A 17,625-nucleotide genomic window follows, 5' to 3' on the forward strand; every position below is an offset into this window, starting at 1 on the left:
GCCTACACCAAGCCCTGGATTTCTCCTGTCCTGGCAGCTGCTGGAGGGGGAAGAGATGGGGTGGAGGGGATGTGCCCCCGGCCACAAGCCGTCACCTTTGTGCCGGGACTGCTTTCTATGGGAGAAGTGAGGCTGAGCAAGGTGCCTCACAGATTAAGCCATTTGGTTTAAAATAATTCCTTTTCTTCTCCGCCATGTGAGGTCCTGGAGCATTTTTTTTTTCCATTGATGCCAACAGAACAAGGGAAGGTCCCAGTTAAGGGGAACTGAAATGAAATGGCGGGGCATGGGAGGACAAGGCTTGGTGTGGGCAGTGGGACCACTCCTTGCCATGGGAGGCCAGGCAGAGGGCCTGGGGGCCACTGGAGAATTGCCATCCCTGGGCACCTCCACTGCCACCCACTGCACACCAGCAGCCAGGAGGATGCCGGTTCGTTTGGCGCAGGGCACCAAAGGCTTGCTCTTCCCCACCCACCCATCCAAGGGTGCTTTGGGGAGTGGGTGCAGCGCCCTGCCCTAGGGGCAGGGTGGGAGAGGTGGCAGGTCCCTGGTGCTGGTTGCTGCTGACAGCTCATGCATGCACCATAACCTGAGAGATGAGCTGGGGGTGCAGATTGCTGGACTATTAAGCTGCCTGTAGCTTTGGGGGTTTTTATATATACAGGAATCATGCCTTGGGTGATTTCGGCAGGCATCCTCTCTGGATTGCCCAAACCATCGTGACATGGAGAGCTGATGCTTGGGCTTACCGCTGGCCATGGGTATCAGCAGACTGGGTGTTTTGCTGACTATGCCATTGCAGTTTCAATCCCTCCTTGAAAGCCTGGTGGCAATGGAGGATCCTTCTAGCTGTCCCATGGGGACACTGCTCCCCTGGGCAGGGGGCTTGCCCAGACATAGTGCTGGGGCTAGGGCAGAGGATGGGGCACCCAATGGCAATCCAACGGTGGCAACGAGGGATGCCCATGGTGCAGAACTGACTCACTCTCTGGTCATGGCTGCCCGGGAGCCAGTGCCACATTGTGCTGGACCCAGGGCAGGATGAGGTCTTCCTCGAGCTCTTGGGTCACCTGGAAAGAGCCTGCATAAGGTGCTCTTCTTTTCAGACTGGTTTCATCCAGGGTCCCCATGGAACTGCCTACAGAGCCCTGATCACTCCCTGGGGAGGAGGCAGTGGCATGTTACTGAGTCCGTTCAGTTGCCCAATTTGGGGTCAGGGGTTTAGGAACACTTTACATCTCACTGCTGACCTTTGTTTCCTCGCAAGCACCTGCAAGGTGCAGGACTGGCACTGATGCTGGCAAACTCCTCCGGACCTGGTGAAACACGGGGTTGATCGCTCTCAGTGGGTAGAGCAGCTTGGAAAGAACTCTCTTTTAAACAATCAAGAGCTTCTCCAGCTCATTTCCTTCCATGCCCTCGCAGAGGAAATCAGCTTAATTAGCAGTCTTAGTGAATAATTAATTTTCTCAAGTTTTTTTGATAGCTTCTTTAAAGTGAGAGGAGAGCCCGAGCTGCTGTGGTAAGGCACCAGCTGCCACCGAGCAGCTCCTGGCACCGCAACGGCTCTGCCCATGAGCCAGTGCCCACAGACCCTGAGACACACTTGCTCTCTCATGGGTGCTGGAAATGGCTGAAAAATGGGGTGAGAAGTGACCAGTGGCACAGAGCTGTTTTCCTAGCAGTTTTCCATCCTCAGCATCCCAAGGAGATAACTGTTGCATATCAACGCCCTAGCACAGCATGGACATGTGGCCCTAAATCCTGCTGCCCCTCTTGATTAGCCAGCTTCTAGAGAGGGGGTTGAGGCTCCCTAGCCACAAAAATCAGGTTTTATTTTCAGCTTTGCCTCTCTGCTTTTAATAACAGGAGGGTCTGCTGTTGTTTAAATCTGAGCAGAGAGACTTTAATTACTACTTCTGTGCTGAGAAGGATGTAAATATGGACTCGGGGAAGCAGTGAGGGTTATTAAAGCGAAAAGGCTGTAATTGCTGTGCCCCTCCCTCTCCATCAGATTTTCCTCTCTCTCCGGTTTGGAGAGGACTGGCTGATCCAGTCAGGCTGTCTCTGGCCATGGGTTGCAGGCTTTCCCCGGGGAGCCCGCTTGCCGGGAGGTGACATATCCAGCCAGCACCCACCCAAGTTAGGGCTTCTATCAGCCCAGCACACAGCAAGGAGGGAAGCACCTTTACCCAGGCAGGAAAACACTGTAGGATCCCCAGGTTTTGGCATGGCCACCCAGAGATGTTTGCAGTTTGAGGAACAGGGCAAGCATTTGGGGTGGGTTTTCCTTGGGCAGATCCTTTTGCAGTTAAAGAAATTCCCAGCCCAGCTGTAAACAGCCTCTCTTGGATGCAAACAGTCTCATGTCTTTTTTTTTTAAACTTGTATCTTTGATTTCGTTTAATAATGGATGAATTATCAGAAATATGTGCTGGCAGGGAGCCCGGGTTTTGTCAGGAGGTGAAAGACTTCAGTAACACATTGGTTGAAAATATTTAAAGAAAAAAAAAGCGAGCAAGAACAAATAAAATAAAAGTTTGTGCCAAAGCCTCCAGGGGTGGGAAAAAACCAACTCAGCTGCAGAACTTTTTTTCTTTCTCTTGTTCTTCGTGCCTGTGTAGAGGGTAGGATGTCTCTTACCTAGCTCAGCTGTCTCAAACAGCAGTGCCAGCTAAGCCTGGTCCCTGGCGGGTCAGAGGGGGAAGATGGGAGCTATGCCCCTATGCACCCCACCACCCCCTGCCTGGAGGAGCCCCATCTCCTCCAAAACCTCAGGCACAGCCCCTCGGAAATGGGGGTGCAGAGAGGTGATGACCCCAGCCTTGAACAATGCTCTTGACTGCATCTAAACCTGCACCCCTCTCCTTGCCACACACCCTGTGGTCCCCCTGCAGCAGCACCCCAGGGAGCAGGGAACGGGTGGCGAGGGGGACCTTCACCCCATGGCCAGAGCCTGTGGGGTGAAGCAATCGCACCCAGTCATCAGGCAGGAATGAGGCGAAGCCAGGGTGCGCGGGAGCAGAGGGGAAGGCAGCACCTCCCCGCGAGCATGCACCGACACGCCAGGTGGCACGGCTGGTGGCACCGGCACTGCCTCCCTGCCAGGGTCCCTGCTTGGTAAGGCAGGCAAGGTTCAGTCCATCCCTTCAAAGCCACCTCTTTGGTCATCCCACTGGCTCTGGACATGTTTGCCGGCTTTAGGCTTAGTGTTTGGGATCCCTGCACTGGTGGTAACACCTTCTCCTCCCACAGCTGCCGTGGCTTTGGCTGTGCAGAGGGGGATTTCCCACCCACCCTGCACTTAGCCAGTTTTATGGTGAAAACAGGGAGACAGGGAGTTGCATCCAAAAGGCCTGGCTCCATCCAAGCTGCTTGCTCCCGCCGGCGAATCTGGCTTCGTTTCCCTCAAGAAAGCGATTTCCCTCCTGCAAAGCAAGCGGTGCCTGCGCAAAGCAGGTCCCTGCGGGGATGCTCGGGCCCCGGCAGGTCTGGGTTCGGTGCCTGCAGCCCGGCCGCGTGGCCGGGGCAGGAGATGCACCCGCGCCAGCTTTCAACCCACTCTTTGCAGACTGAGTCAGAGTGAGTCAGCCCACTGGATTGGATTGCTCTCCTGCTGCCCCCGAGCCAACCCAGCACATTCATTAGTTAATTAGTTTTCATTTCCTCCTCCTCTCTTTCCTTCCCTTTACAAAGAGCCCTCTCCCCATCTCACCTGCCCCTCTCGAAAACAGGCAAAGCATACCCCGGTGCTCCGGGGCCCTCCACCCCATAAGCACCCCCAGCACCCTCTCCCAAAAGCATCACCCTCGGGCTCAGCTTCCCACAGAGAGGCCCTGGGACACCAGCTTGTGGTCCCCTGTCCATGTAGTGGGCAGCAGAAGGGACCTGTGCTGCTCCTAGCAGGAGATCCTGGGGTCTCTGCCAGTCTTTTTCCCCCCTCAGACCCACTTTTGGCCTTTCAAAGAAGCCCAGCAATGTCGGGTTTTAACTTGTTTTTCTGGCCATTCTTTTCTGGCCCTTCTCAGCATGCTCATAGTCCAGCACGAGGCTGCTGGCCGAGGAGCCGGTGTGCCCTGTGATGCAGGAAGGGTGCACACTGTTATTCTGGCATCCCAACAAGTTATTAGCAAAGACAGACGAACGTTAAGGATTGCAGGGAAGAGGGGGAGTGCTCAGTGGTGTTGCAAACAGCTTGTTCCCAGAGCTGGTTTTGTTCTTTCCATTCAGGAGGTTTTCCCCCTGGGGAAGTGGCCAAGCGGGGCTGTCACCCATGTGCTGGGTCCCACAGACAGGGTAGGTGCCTGGCTGAGCCCTGCGCATCGACCACCCTTGTCCTACCTGCGAAAACCTGGCCTTTAGCTAAAAAAACAGATAAAAACCAGGGTTGGCTGCAGAACCTCTCACTCCGGCTGCTGGAGGAGAGGGTCTGTCCCCCCCAGGAAGGAGGATGGGGAAGGAGATTGGGACAGGCACAGGGGCAGGGATGGGGATGGAGATGGGAACAGGGGTAGGGGATGGGGATGGGGATGGGGATAGGGATGGGGAAAGGGAGCACCCTCCTGCCCTCGGTGCATAGGCTGCCTGCCATCCTGCCTGCTCACTGGCTCATCCAGCTCAGCTAATAAGCAGGTTAGCTGTGCCTCAGCTTCCCTGCTTGGGTGGGGAGGATTTTTCTAGCACTGAGGGTTTGCAACTGAGGCACAAGAAAGCAGACAGGAACAAGCAGGTAGTTTTTATCCCCATGAAGTAAGCAATGTCATTTCATTTGGAAAATGCACGAATTTTCCTGCTGTTTCCCGCCATTCTTTGCTCTTTGTCATAGTGTTTCAGACATGAGGGAAGGTGAGACCTGCAGGAGCTGGGGAGTTTTAATGGGGCATGTTTGGTCTGATAGGTAATCGGGTCTCTCTATATCTCTGCTGGAAAAAAAACTCAATTTCTTTGGCTTTGCTGATTAAAGTTTAATTACTTTGAATGCAAACAATTTAAGAAAGGAACACAGATTCTTTTCTTTAAGAAGTTCACGCATAGCCTGGGAAGCAAAGTGTTTATCGAGCTGTTCCTCTGAGGAGGGTCTGCTCAGTGTAAGGCAGAATGCTTGGGCAGAGCCAGGGAAAAAATTACCTTTGCTTTTTTCCCAGACTTCCCACCCTGTGAAAGATCTCCCTGAGCACTTGACAGCATCATGCAGCCAATTTTACAAGTGACTTACATTTTCCTGGTCTCCAGCTTTGCAAACTTATTGCTGGGAATTGCCCAGACCGGGGGAAAATGGGGCCTATGCTGGTTTTCCATGTTCATTGTGTAAGTTCATATGCTGGGAGATCTGATTGCAAAACCAGTCCCAGAGTCAGGGAGACAAAAATGCAGGTGTTCACACTGCACTCGGCATGCCTTTTTTTTTTTTTTTCTTTTTTTTTGGGTGGTGGTGGTGGTATTTGATTGCTTTGTCTTGCTTATCTTTCTTAAAGATGCCTCTTTAAGCCCTGAGCAAGACTTGCTGGGCAACCAGCAGCATTAGTATGGCTGATGTGAACTATCTGCTCCCCTAAAATTAAAGGGAATGGCAATGTAGGAACTCAGCTTTGAGCATATGAAAGTAGACTGTGCTACAAAAAAGCACCTCAGCTTTGTGTCCCAATGAATTTAAAGAAGCGAAATGGCAGAGCATTGCTGGGCAGTGGTCATTACCACCATGGCTTTTACTTACTGCAAGCCCAGGGGATCCCAGTGCCACAGCTGGTCCTGCTGTGACAAAGCTTTGAAGATGGAGTGGAAAGGATCACGCTGCACAGTTCTCCCCATTAAAGCCCCTAGAAATAGAAAACAAAATAAGTGACGCTGTGTTTCCTGTCCCTCCCAAAACCCCCATGTGCAGCATTTCCAAAGCTGCCACAGGACTGTGGGTTGCCCCGGACCAGTTGCCCAACTTGTCTCCAGCCTCTTGCAGATGGGCGCAGGTAGGAGATGCCCAGGGACAGCCAAACCTTGCTGCTAACCCCAACCCAGGAACGTGGGCAGTAGACGTGGCTCACCCCCAGCCCCAGCACAAGGGCATGGCACCAACCAGGTGAGGGGCAGCCAGGCAGTGCGCCGCCCCCCCCCCCCCCTCCCCGCCTTGAGGAACCAGACGCTCCCAACAGCAGATAAAAAGGATCATGCTGGCTACCTGCCGGTGGAAAGTCCCAGCTCGCTCACCACCCAGTCTTCTCACCTCGAGCTGTTTGCAGTTGTCTTCTCCCCAATTAGCATAAGCAAAGCTAAGCTGGCTGGATGCTGTCTGCAAACTCTTTTTTCGATTGCACTAAGCTGTTGCTCCTATTGGTATTGGAGGCTATTTTTATGCTCTTTCCTGCTCCGCCATGCCACCTAAAGCATTAACCAGCAGTGACGAGGCCAGCCCGGCATGTCTTGGCTGCCTGCATGGGCAGACAGACGCGTCCCGGTGGCTTTTCATCAGCCAGGCAGTGGCAGCGGTGGCAGCATCGCTGCCAGCAGGCTCAGCCCTGCCTCACAGCCATCGCCCAGTGCTGGGTCAGCTGTGGAAATTCCCGTGCCAGCAATCCCCTGGGCTGTGGACTCACGCTAGGTGCTGCGGGAAGGATTACCTGCTTTTGCATCCCCAAACATGCACCTTTCTAGCTCGTAGTAAAATAAAATATAATCCAAGCCCCAAAACACCACTGTACTGTGAAGTAAATGTAAAGGCATTAAAAAAAAAAAAAATCGATCTGAATAACATGCATAATCCATTTGTATGATGCAAAGATATTATTAATTGCCTATTAGTTGTCAAACAGGACTAATGGCACCCGGCACAGATAGAGCGAATGCAGCCTGCCCTCTGCAACTGGAAAAACACCCAGTGCAGTGTAATTAAATGTCTCCTCCATGCTCACCCCACCCGGCTGGCCTGGGCACTGCTGCGGGAAGCTTCCCACGCTGCTGGGATGGGGCAGTGCTGGGATGGGACCACGCTGGGATGGGATGCTGCTGGTCCCACAGATGCGTTATCCCTTCCCCGTGTCACTGGGATGGTCGGGGATGAATGCGTCTCTCCATCGCCTGCATTGAGCAAGCTGGTGTGGGTCAGAAAGGAACAGCACAAGCCCCGGTGCCGGCAGAAGAGCTTTGAGCAATTGCTTTGGAGGGGAATTGGGGTGTCTGATGGACAGGGGCAGGAGGAAGGATGGTATCAGCTTAGGCTGGGTGTGAAACCCAACACAAAAGAGGGCAGGCCTGGTATTTTTCATGCAACAGCTTAAGATCCAGCCCTGTCATAAACACAAACAGGGGAATGTGAGAAAGCATCTGATCCTGCTCCACAGGTAGTGTTGTTTGCTGAGCTCAGTGATGGAGAAATGGAAAAGGCCTTTTCTGCCTTGGAAACTGGCCTGATTATACCTGAAAAATAGGAATTTATACTTAGAAAAATACATTGTAAGCATTATTTTCTCTACTTTGTTTATCTGATCACCTACTACGATCACTGGCTGGGCAGGTACATGTCTGTAGCAACATCCTATAGTCCTGAAAAGCTAAGAAAGCCTCAGCTAAGGGACATATCGCTTCTTGGCCATGCTGTAAAAAGGGGGAAATCCCCTACTGAGGGATTTTTTGGGTGCAGCAGCCAGGGGGTCCCACTGTGGGAGGAACTGTCCTGCCCCAGCTCCCTGCACTGGTACCAGCATAAAAAGGCTCTTCTTGAAACCTGGCAGCTGGCGGGGGGTCTCTGATGGGGCTGACGGAGCCTGGCCAAGGACACCCACAGCCTCTCGGCATCAGCACATCCCACTGGCCCAGCTGGTCGGATGAGGGGGTGGCGGGGAGGGGCACCTTCACCCCAGGGACAGCCACCCTGGCAGAGCCAGCAGCCGCCGGTGCAGCCCAGGGGTCCAGCCTGTGCCAGGCACAGGGGTCCCGGCGGCTCCAGGGAATGATGCTGTTACTGTTTCCTTGCCTACAGAGCATATAATTTGGGTGTTTCTGATGTTTTAGGTTTATTTTGAGAGGCTTTTTTGTTTGTGGGTGGTGAGCCAGAGTGGCTGATGTCAGGGTAGCCCCAAGGACCCCCAGGCTCGCAGGAGCACTGTGGTACTGGTTAGTACCATCTGGTACTGGTTAGAACATCATGACCTGCTCCCACAGACCAAATCCTTCCCTTCTGTGGGGTTAATCATGGAAAAGGGAGGGGAAGGCCGAACTGGGAGAGGGGTTGTGCACAGGACAGCTGCCCTACTGTGCCGAGGGAGGAGGGTCCATCCCAGCAACCATGTGCAGGGGTGCTGGACCCTGCTGCATCCCACTGCAGGGAACCAGTGCCCATCCACTTAAGCTAGCAAGGGCCAACCTAAACCACAGACTAAAGGGCCAAAGGAGATGCTATTTCACATAACATGGCTGCAAGCTGCAGGATGCTCAGGCGTGTGCAGGCTCCTAGCCCACCTCCAGCCCTTCACAGGGGCAAGATGCCACATCCCACCGGCACTGCTGCCTGATGCTGGAGGGTCAGGATGCCCCAGCCACAGGAATGCGAAGCCACTCGCTGACAGCCAGATCCGGGGCTTGCAGACAGCCTGCTGCCGGCATCGGCAGCGCAGCTTCAGTTCCACAGATGCAAAGTGCCAGGTCAGCACAGAGTTCCCATAATTAATTATGCTACAGGGCAATGCAGAATCTGTCTAATCACCGGTGACATAAAAAATGTCACTCTGCCAGCCACAAGTTTGTGCTGAAGGGTCTGTGTAAATCAGGGGAGCAGGATGCGCTGCTTTGCCAAATGCAATGCAGGAGAGGTGTAAATCAGGGGGAGCTGGCGTAGGGGGCTCTGTTAGCCAGGACAGCTGTGCTTGAGGGTACCCCCTTCTCCTGCAAAGCACCAAAATGAATGAACCCCATCAGTGTGGGTCTAGGGGCTCTGTTTGCACAAGAGTGGGTGCAAAAAACTGCAAAGAGGGTGCCCTATGCCAGAGACAAGCGTGGCTGGACGTGAAGGAGGCATCTGCATCTGGGCTTTGGAGCAGGATGGGGGGTGTAGGTCAGCCAGGATGGGGGTTATTGGGTGGGATAATGCAACAGGACCCTGGTTGCTCTGCCCTGCACTGGAGGGGACAGCACTGAGATGGTGGAGGGGGAGCACCAGGAGAGCTGAGCCCACCTGCAGGGGTACGCACCCACAGCCTAGGCAGGTTCCCAGTAGATTTTAGGAGCCTGCCCAGCTGAGACAGAAAAGCTGCAATATTTCACAGCTGCAAGAGGGCAGGTGCTGGGGCAGAGCTGGTGTCCCAGCTGGGGTGCCCAGGTCCCTGCAGTGCCACTCTCGGCCAGCTCAGCCCTGGGGTCAAGCAGCACTGGGGGAGCAAACAGCAGCTTTGCTGCAGCCTGGGGTGCAAAGGACAGGGGGGATATCAGCTTAATGCTGAATATTTCTATATTTCAGCATGCTTTCCCCTGCCAGGCCAGAGCCCCTAGCCTGGCTTGGTGGCAGCAAACCCCATCCTGTGTTTGCTCCCTGAGGGTGTCCCTGGCCCCAGGGTGTGGCTTCAGTGACTGGCCACCCTCACCCCAGCATAGCAGGGTTACCCCTGCTTTAACTTTCCCCTCCCGCTCACAGCTCCAAAGTTGACTGCACTTCTCCAAAAGCCAAAAAGAGCAAAAATACACTAATCCTAAACACAGCAAGTGCTCACAGAGCAATCTGAGCTGGCAATAGTGCTGAAAGCAGGGGTGCAGTGAGGGTGACAATACTATTTCCCAGCCCTTTCCTGGGATGCCTGCAGCATCCTTCACCCCTTCACCTTTGTTTGGGTAAGGCCTTGGGCAAAGAAATGTTGGCACAGGGCAGTGTTGTGCAAACATGAGCCATGGCAGGGCCAAAGGAGAAACACCTGGGGTTTCTCCTCTGCTGCCCATCACTGGTTTCCAGGTGCTTTATTTTTACTATTCTCTTTAAAAAAAAGTTAATTGGAAATCAGGATCCTGGGGCATGGAGGCTCTGTGCACACTGACATGGTGGGAACTGCCGCAATCCCCATCCCTTCCTCCAGTTCCTGGAATGGATGAGAGTCAAGGGCATTGCATTTCATGCCCCTGCATTAACAGGTGTCAGCGCTCTACTCTAAACCAGTATTTCCCAGTACTTTATATCTGGATCATAAAAATCCAGAGGAGAGGGAAGGAAAAAAAAAAAAGAACCATGTAAAAGGAGGTAGTAGCCACAGCTGCTTTTGCTTTACTGTGCTCACATAGCTCATAAACAGCTTGGTTTTGCAAAGTGGAGAGTGCCCGGACCAGTGGTGTGGTGCTGGCTCCTGCCATGGCTGTAGGGTGTTTGTGGTGGGAACCCAGCTATGGGCAGCACCCCCAAAGCCTCCCAGGGATTTTTAGGGTGTCATGAAAATGTAAGTACACATGAGAGCGGATTGGGGTGTTGCTGATCAGGGCTTGCACCGATAACGCCCTGCCCGGAGGCACAGGTGCTGCAGTGCAAATACCCGCTCCGCCAGGCACGTAGGCGAGCGCTGCAGCACCCACTGTTGGGGTGGGAGCCCAAAAAAGGCATAGGGGGCTTGCTGGGGTGGTGAGGGGCTGGGGCATTTTTGGTGTGGTCCAGGTGGGTCCCCAGAGCAGTGGTACCTCCCTCCTGCCCCGCACTGGCTCCCAAACACAGCCTTGGGGAAGGGTGAGCCAGCTCTTTCCCTCCCAGTTTGCTTTGGCAAAACCAGAGTCTGGGCTCCCGCTGAGCAACCCGGCGTCCTCCAGCCCAGGGGTGACTGGGGAGCCCGAGGAGGGAGGTAAGGAGGTTGTCAGGAGTCTGAAAACAGAGAAAACTCCCTCCTGGAGATGTAGGACCCTAGGCTGATCAGCACTGGGTCCACTCCTCCATCTGCAGGATGCCAGGGGGACCCACAGCACCTGGTGGGTGGCCTGGGCACTGCGTTCACCCTGGGGCCTCCCATCCATGTCAGCCCATCCTGAAGGAATCCGGGACAGAAACCATCTGCTCCTCCCCAAGCAGGCTGGTCCCCGGCACATCCCCAAGCCTGACGCAGCCTCAGTATCCCCCTGACCTATCTGGGTACCCTGCACATTCCAGATGCAAGTGGAGATGATGGCATTGCAGGGGCTTGTTTTCCAGCAGTTTATAAATCCAGTGATGCTCTGAGAAGCGGTGCTCTGCCCGAGCCCGGCCTGCCCGGCCTATCCTGCCTTCCCCCATCTTGCTGCAGGGGCTTCACTGGCTTCCCAAGGGGTATGTGCTTTTCAGGGCAGAATAACCACACTGGGTGGAAAGCTGGGGTTGATCATGTTGGAGTGGGGCCATGCCTGCGCCTGACTCACCAGTTAAACATGTTCTTTTCTTTGTGCGATTAATTGGGAGTTGCATGTGCGAGCTGGCAGGGGAAACCCACAGCCGGCCGGAGACGGCACAGCTGCTGCTTCCCGGGGAAATGGCGTGTCTGGGAAATGTTTCCACTGAAAATTGCCCTTCAAACCAAAACAACACGGTGTGTTTCTCTGCTGGTGGTGCTGCAGAGAAAGGAGGGAAGGGCAGTGGGTGCTGGAAGCGCTGCTCTGATCTCAGGCACCCTCTGCCTTCGTGTCAGGGGATGGTCTGGCACCAGCATCACACCCAGTAATTTGGCAGCCAGTAATTGGAAGAGCAAGGCTGCCATCCTCCAGCAGTGCCACTTATCTCTGCCAGGGCGGCAAGCCCCCCTTGCACTCCAAAGCTGCCCTTGCACTGCTAAAGCAAAGCTGGGTCTTGGGGAGCCTGTGGGCTGGGAGAGCTTGGCTGGTGGTGGCAGGGTTCCCGGCACGCTGGCATGAGCTGCTTGCAAAACCAAGAGATGGGGGCATTGGCAGGGGAGATCGCAGCTGCAGATGCTGGAGAAATGCTGGGTTCCCTGGGTTTTATGTAATGTGTGCATATGTATATATGTGTATACACAAACACACAGGCATTCCCTGCGAAAGGAACAACCCAAAATACTGCCTTGGCAAATGCACTGAAATAATGCAGCATGGTTTTGCAATCCCTCAAATGTATTTGCTCACTTGTCAAAGGTTTACAAGCATGCTCAAGCCTCCCGTATTAATTCACAGCTAAATAATTTTAAAAAATAGATAAATAAAGCGTTTGCTGCAACAGTAGTGGGATATTTGCAATCAGTACCTAAAACCATGGGGCTTCAAACCTTTTGGGGGTTGGGGGGACAGACACGGAGCCCCCCCTTCAGCCTCCCCTGTGGGTGCCAGAGCACTTGGTGGTGACACCTCTCTGGTGAGATGTTCCAGGGAACCGGAGCCGGGTGCAGCTCAGCCCAAGCCCGTGGCTGTTTCTGTGCTGGTGCCTGGCACTGGTTCACCACACAGCCCCACAAATGGCTTTTTTAGCCCCAAGGGGTGATGGATCAGAGGGGGATCTCCTTGGGTTGCAGGTGGGGGTGGGATGGAGGCGGGGGGCGGGGAGAGTCGCCAGGTAGAGTGGGGAGAAAAAAGGAGGTGGCCAGAGCAAAGGGCTGCGGGGACCCCAGCAACATGCCTAGGGAGCTTGCCTGCAGCCGGCTGGTTCCCTCTACATCCTACATCTACAGTCCCTAATACAAAGGGATTAATAAGCTATTCATGGGAGTCCATTAGATAAATATTAGCCAAGCTATGGATCTTCGCACAGGCCTGCTCAATCCATTTCTTAAAAATCAATTTGTACTTGGCCAAGCATTTAAAGGATGCTGTGGCTGCTTCAAAAAGCAGAGTAATTGCACCAATCCTGCCCTGCACTGCCGGCACCTTTAGAACCCTTTGTGCGAGATGCTGGCTACGGTCCAGCCCCAACACGCCAGTGCCAGCACAGCAGGGATGGTTTGAGGCTGTGCTGGCCGCTGTGTCGGTGACACCGGCGAGGAGTGGTTCCCAGCTGCTGTCTCCAAAAGGGGGTTTTCATCCCCACCGTGATGCAAACCCTGATGAGGGCTCTTTGCCCCAGCCCAGTAACCCCTCGGGGTGTAAGAGTGGGGTTAGGTGGATGTCCCTGGCTGCCTTGGGGTCCTCAAGCACAACGGGAGGAGGGATACCTGGGATGAGCCCGTTGTGCCGGTGGGGTGTGAGGAGGTTCTGCTTTGACCCTGTTTCATGCCCACCGGCAGCATGCAGGTTCCCAGACACTCACCCCCGTGGCGTCCGCCTGTCCCTGAGCCAAGCTGAGCACTGACCTTGGCTGGGGCCACTGGGAAGCCCCGGCAGCACAAATAGCACTTCACAGCGGCAGTAAATCATTGATAGATGGGTGATGGATACATCAGGCCATGGCCAAGCTCCTCGCTGCCTCGGGCTCCCTGGGGTGCTTTGTCCCTGGGGCTTCTGGAGGGGACATGGGTGGCCTGGGCTGGCTTTTCCCTGCTGCAGTCCTGTGTAGTTATAAAGCACGAGGCCAAAGCCCTGTTTCCCTGGACAAAGAGGTGCCTGCCTGCACCCCCAGCTGCCCGCCCTCCCTTGGGGATACAAACAGCATCATTCACCTTGCAAAGCGTGCCTTAAACCTGCGCTAGCAACAGGCAGCTGTGGGTTGTTTTAAACCACGCTGTGCAAAGAAAAGCATCTCCATGAAATGCCAGGGCAGCCCCAGGGCACGGTGCTGGGAATGGAGGTGATGCCCAGCCCACGATGCCCCATATAATGGGGCCTTTCATGTCCTCTTGCTCTGGAGTTGTGATTTAAATATATTTATGGCAAGAGCCTAATCTAACTGGCTTTGGGCATGAGGGTGCAACTGGAGTTGCTCTGGCAAAGGAAGCGCGTTTTCAGTTTCCCCAGTGTGAATGGAGGCTGGTCCATGACCCCTCGTGCACAATTCATTCCTGATGTTGCTGCAGTTTGCACAGGGACAGAGCAAATCCAGCCCAGCTTAGCGCTGGCCCCTTACCCCAGTTTTATCCCAGCACGATGCTTCCCCCTTCCCGGGGAACCTCCAGATCAGATTTGCAGAGAAGCATGCAGCTTCATAACTCCATTCCCAGAGTTCACCCTGCAGAGAGGTTAGCTGGCTTCTGCAAGCTTGTAATCAAAACCCGCTGGCTCAGGGCTGTGACGGGACGCACGTGCATGCCGGCAAGCGCTGAGCAAGGAGCCGGATCGCTGGGCTGCCGGGGGTGGGATGCGCCTCCCGCACCTCCTTCCTCTACAGGACCTCAGGGTGCCCTGGGCCTCTGCAGGTTTTCATCACCCCAAGGGCATGAAATGCAATTATTTTTCAGCTGAGAAATTCACAGAGCAGTTTTCCTCCCACCCCACCACGCTGGTGTGGATTCTCTGATGTCTTGTAGCATTGGGGCTGCTGGTGACCCCCCTGGGAAGGGGCCCTTCCTAGGGTTTCACTCATGTTTCAGGGGACAGGAGCAGCCCTGAGACATCTGCCCCTCCATCAGATGCGTTTGAAGTCAGCCAAGCAGCTCTGAGGCTCGCTGAGGGAAGCCAGTGAGCAGGCACACAGACAGGCTAAAAATATTCCCGCACTTCTGTGATCTTCCGTCTGCCCCTCCCCGCCGGCCGCTGCCTTTCCTGCTTTATAACACTTTTCCATGGGCTTTTCAGTCTGGCAGGCTGAGAGCAAACCCTGGGACTAACCCCCAGGCCCAGAGGCCCAAAATGCCCCTTTAGGGCCCCAGAAAAGGGAATAGATGGGGGTGCAGGGACAGGGTGGGGGGCTTGGGCAGCCTGTGTTTGGCCATGCAATGGGCTGGAGGGGCTGCAGCAAAGCCACACCTACCCCTTGGCAAGTCCCTGCCCATCTCACCTCAGGTTTATCAATAACTTGGTAATAAAACACAGCTCGGGGTCCCAGGGTGGGCAAGGAGCCAGGGGTCTGGCAGGGGGAGGCAATCCCGCTTTTCCATCCGGCCATCCCAAGGAATCTCACAGGCTCTAATCGCATCCGGCTGCTGCAACTTGATGTTAAAGAGAATCCTGGTTATAGGCAGCTGTAAATACTGCAGGGTAGATTAGCAGAATATACTGGATCAGCACTACCAGCAGAGTGGCGAGCATGGGGGGATGCCTCCCTGCCGGGATGCACGCTTAGATTTTCTTGATGTTTCCAATACTTGTGTATTCAGCCTGGATTTTCTCTTTTTCCAGCCCCATTTGACTTAGATCTCATGAAACCACTTTTTATTTTCATTGTTGCTGACTTCCCGGGCAAAGAGAGAGGAGAACAGGGTAAATAGAGAGAGATTTGGGGTTCCATACTAACACACACTCCCTTGGCCAAATCCTGACAGCAGCACCGTCTGTGAGCATCCCCCGGGTCCCCGGGATACACCGGATGGCCAGGGAGCCAGGGGTGGTTCTGCATTGCTGGCATTCCTGCTCTGGCTCCAATGGCTGTGTGCCACCACCAGCTGCCCCAGCATGCTCAGCCAGCCATCCCACTCCTGTTCCTGGTCACCACCCAGCTATGGAGCTGGGGTGTCCCCGGGCCACTCCCCGCCCCCCCCCCCGCCCCCCCCCAGGAAGATGCTCCTTTCCCTAGGGCCAGCTGGGGATGCTCAGCACCGTTCAGGGCTGGGTCCTGCGTGCTGGTTACTGGCTTTCCCAGCTCGCTGGCTGTTCAGCTGGGATGGACTGGGATGAATGGAGTTGAGGCTGTCAGAGAGTTGCTGCCCCAGGGAGTCACACCCAGGCAAATAGCAAAGTGGGGCAACACCGGGGCAAAAACCCCAAGGAGGGGTCCCGATGTGTGCCCAGGCATTTCATCATAAACCTAATTAAAGCAGATGCTTGATTATGTCTTTGTAAAGTGGGTATTTCTAGCCAAAAATCAGACTGGCATTCTCCTAAAGGGCCCAGAAAACGCCAGAGGAAGCACCCACTCCCCGGAACGCAGCTTGGGTCCCTCGGTCCCAGTTGCTGCTGAGCCGGGGTGGGGGGACGTGTCTGCCCCAGCCTGGATGGGGCGGGAGGAAAAGCTTCCTTGGAAATCCCCCGTGAAATGCAAGAAATGGCGCAAGGTCCAGCTCCTCGCTGGAGTTTATAGCAACGCGCCGGCTGTTGTGGCTCTGTGCCGGGGGTTATTTATTTATTTTCTTCCCCTTATGGGCTAAGAAACCATTCCCAGCCTGAGCACAGCCCGTTCACAGTAGCTGGGATTTGTTTTCCTATCTGCTCTAGGGAAGAATTTCTAAATCTCAAGCTGTAGCCAGAGCCGGGGCCCTGATGCCATGCCAGGCATCGTCGAACAGCAGTGACAACCCTGTCCCCGAATGCACCCCACAAGGCTGGTTGGCTGCCTTCCCAAAAGCCAAGCATCACGGGCAGATGCTGAGGTCCCCATGCTGCTGGTCCAGGGTAAATTTTCCCAGCAGGAAATCCTAAAAACCCCTCGGGTGGATGCTGAGCACCAACAGCAGCACACCATGGGTCAGCACAGCCCCAGGGCATCTGCAAAGAGCATCAGCCCTTGGGAAAGGGAGCGGGATGCTGAGATCCAGAGGGATTTAGTTGTTACTCTGTTACTTTGTTTATAATTTTTATCCCATTAGCAAAATCGTAGGGAAACTATGTATGAGATAAGAGAGTGCGCGCATTGGTGCAACCATCCCTGCCACTAACAATGCTGTTATTGAAATGCAGGAATGGAAGATACTCGGCTGGTGATAATGCAGGATCACAGTGAACAGCTGCTATTTCCCGTCCTCTTAATATAAATATATCTAGTGTGAGAAAAATCTGTATATTTTATGTGAATGGTATTTTCAGTCATAACCACAACACCTTTTTTTTTTTTTCCTGAGATATGCCTAGCAATGCAATTAGCTCAGTTAAACCTTGTCAAAAAAAAAAAAAAAAAAGAAGTGCATTTATTACATTTTCCATCTGTGTTTCCGCTTCTTGGGACTCTGAGCAAGATTAATCCCAGAATTGTTGAAGAGAAATGTCACCAGAGTCTTTGGGCTTTTCCTTTCACAGAGAGGCAGACCAGACACTGGCTAATGTCCATCTTTCCGAGCTCTCCCCACGTTGGAGCCTGGGGCAGCTCATGCCAAGCGTGGCTTTTCCCAGAGACTCTCCTCTGGCCATGGGAGCATCTCACGTCGACATGAGACACGGCATTTCTCTTAGGCTATATAACAGCATTAGCATACGTGCCATCCACGTACATGTTTATATATCGCCTTGCTGGTATCCAAGAGCTCTTCCTGCTGCTTTATTTAGCCTCTGCGGCAAAGCAGGCGCTGTGTTACTGTATTTCTGTATTACATGAGGCTGTGGGGGTGCGAGCGATGGGGCAGGGACAGTGTAGGACATGCTCAGCAGGACTGACTCATCCTCCTCAGCGACACACAAAGTGACAGGGCCATGTCCTGCTTGTGCCCTCCCCAACCTCTAATATGTTTTATGAGTTGGACTAAACAAGCCAAATGGCATCTCTGCCACATGCCTGGCCCCTACCTGGCTATCCCCCTGCATTCTCTGCAGGAGGGGTCTTTCCGGAGTGAATTCTGTGGGACAAAAAGAGATTTTTGGCTGGCCTTGGTGGTCCCTACTCAGCTGTGATGCTGCCTCTGCCCTCGGCCGTGGTGGCATTCGGCACGAGTGGCTTCACAGGGACTCAGCATGACATAA

Source organism: Falco peregrinus, chromosome 1 (assembly GCF_023634155.1).
Source record: "Falco peregrinus isolate bFalPer1 chromosome 1, bFalPer1.pri, whole genome shotgun sequence".
NCBI lineage: Eukaryota > Metazoa > Chordata > Aves > Falconiformes > Falconidae > Falco > Falco peregrinus.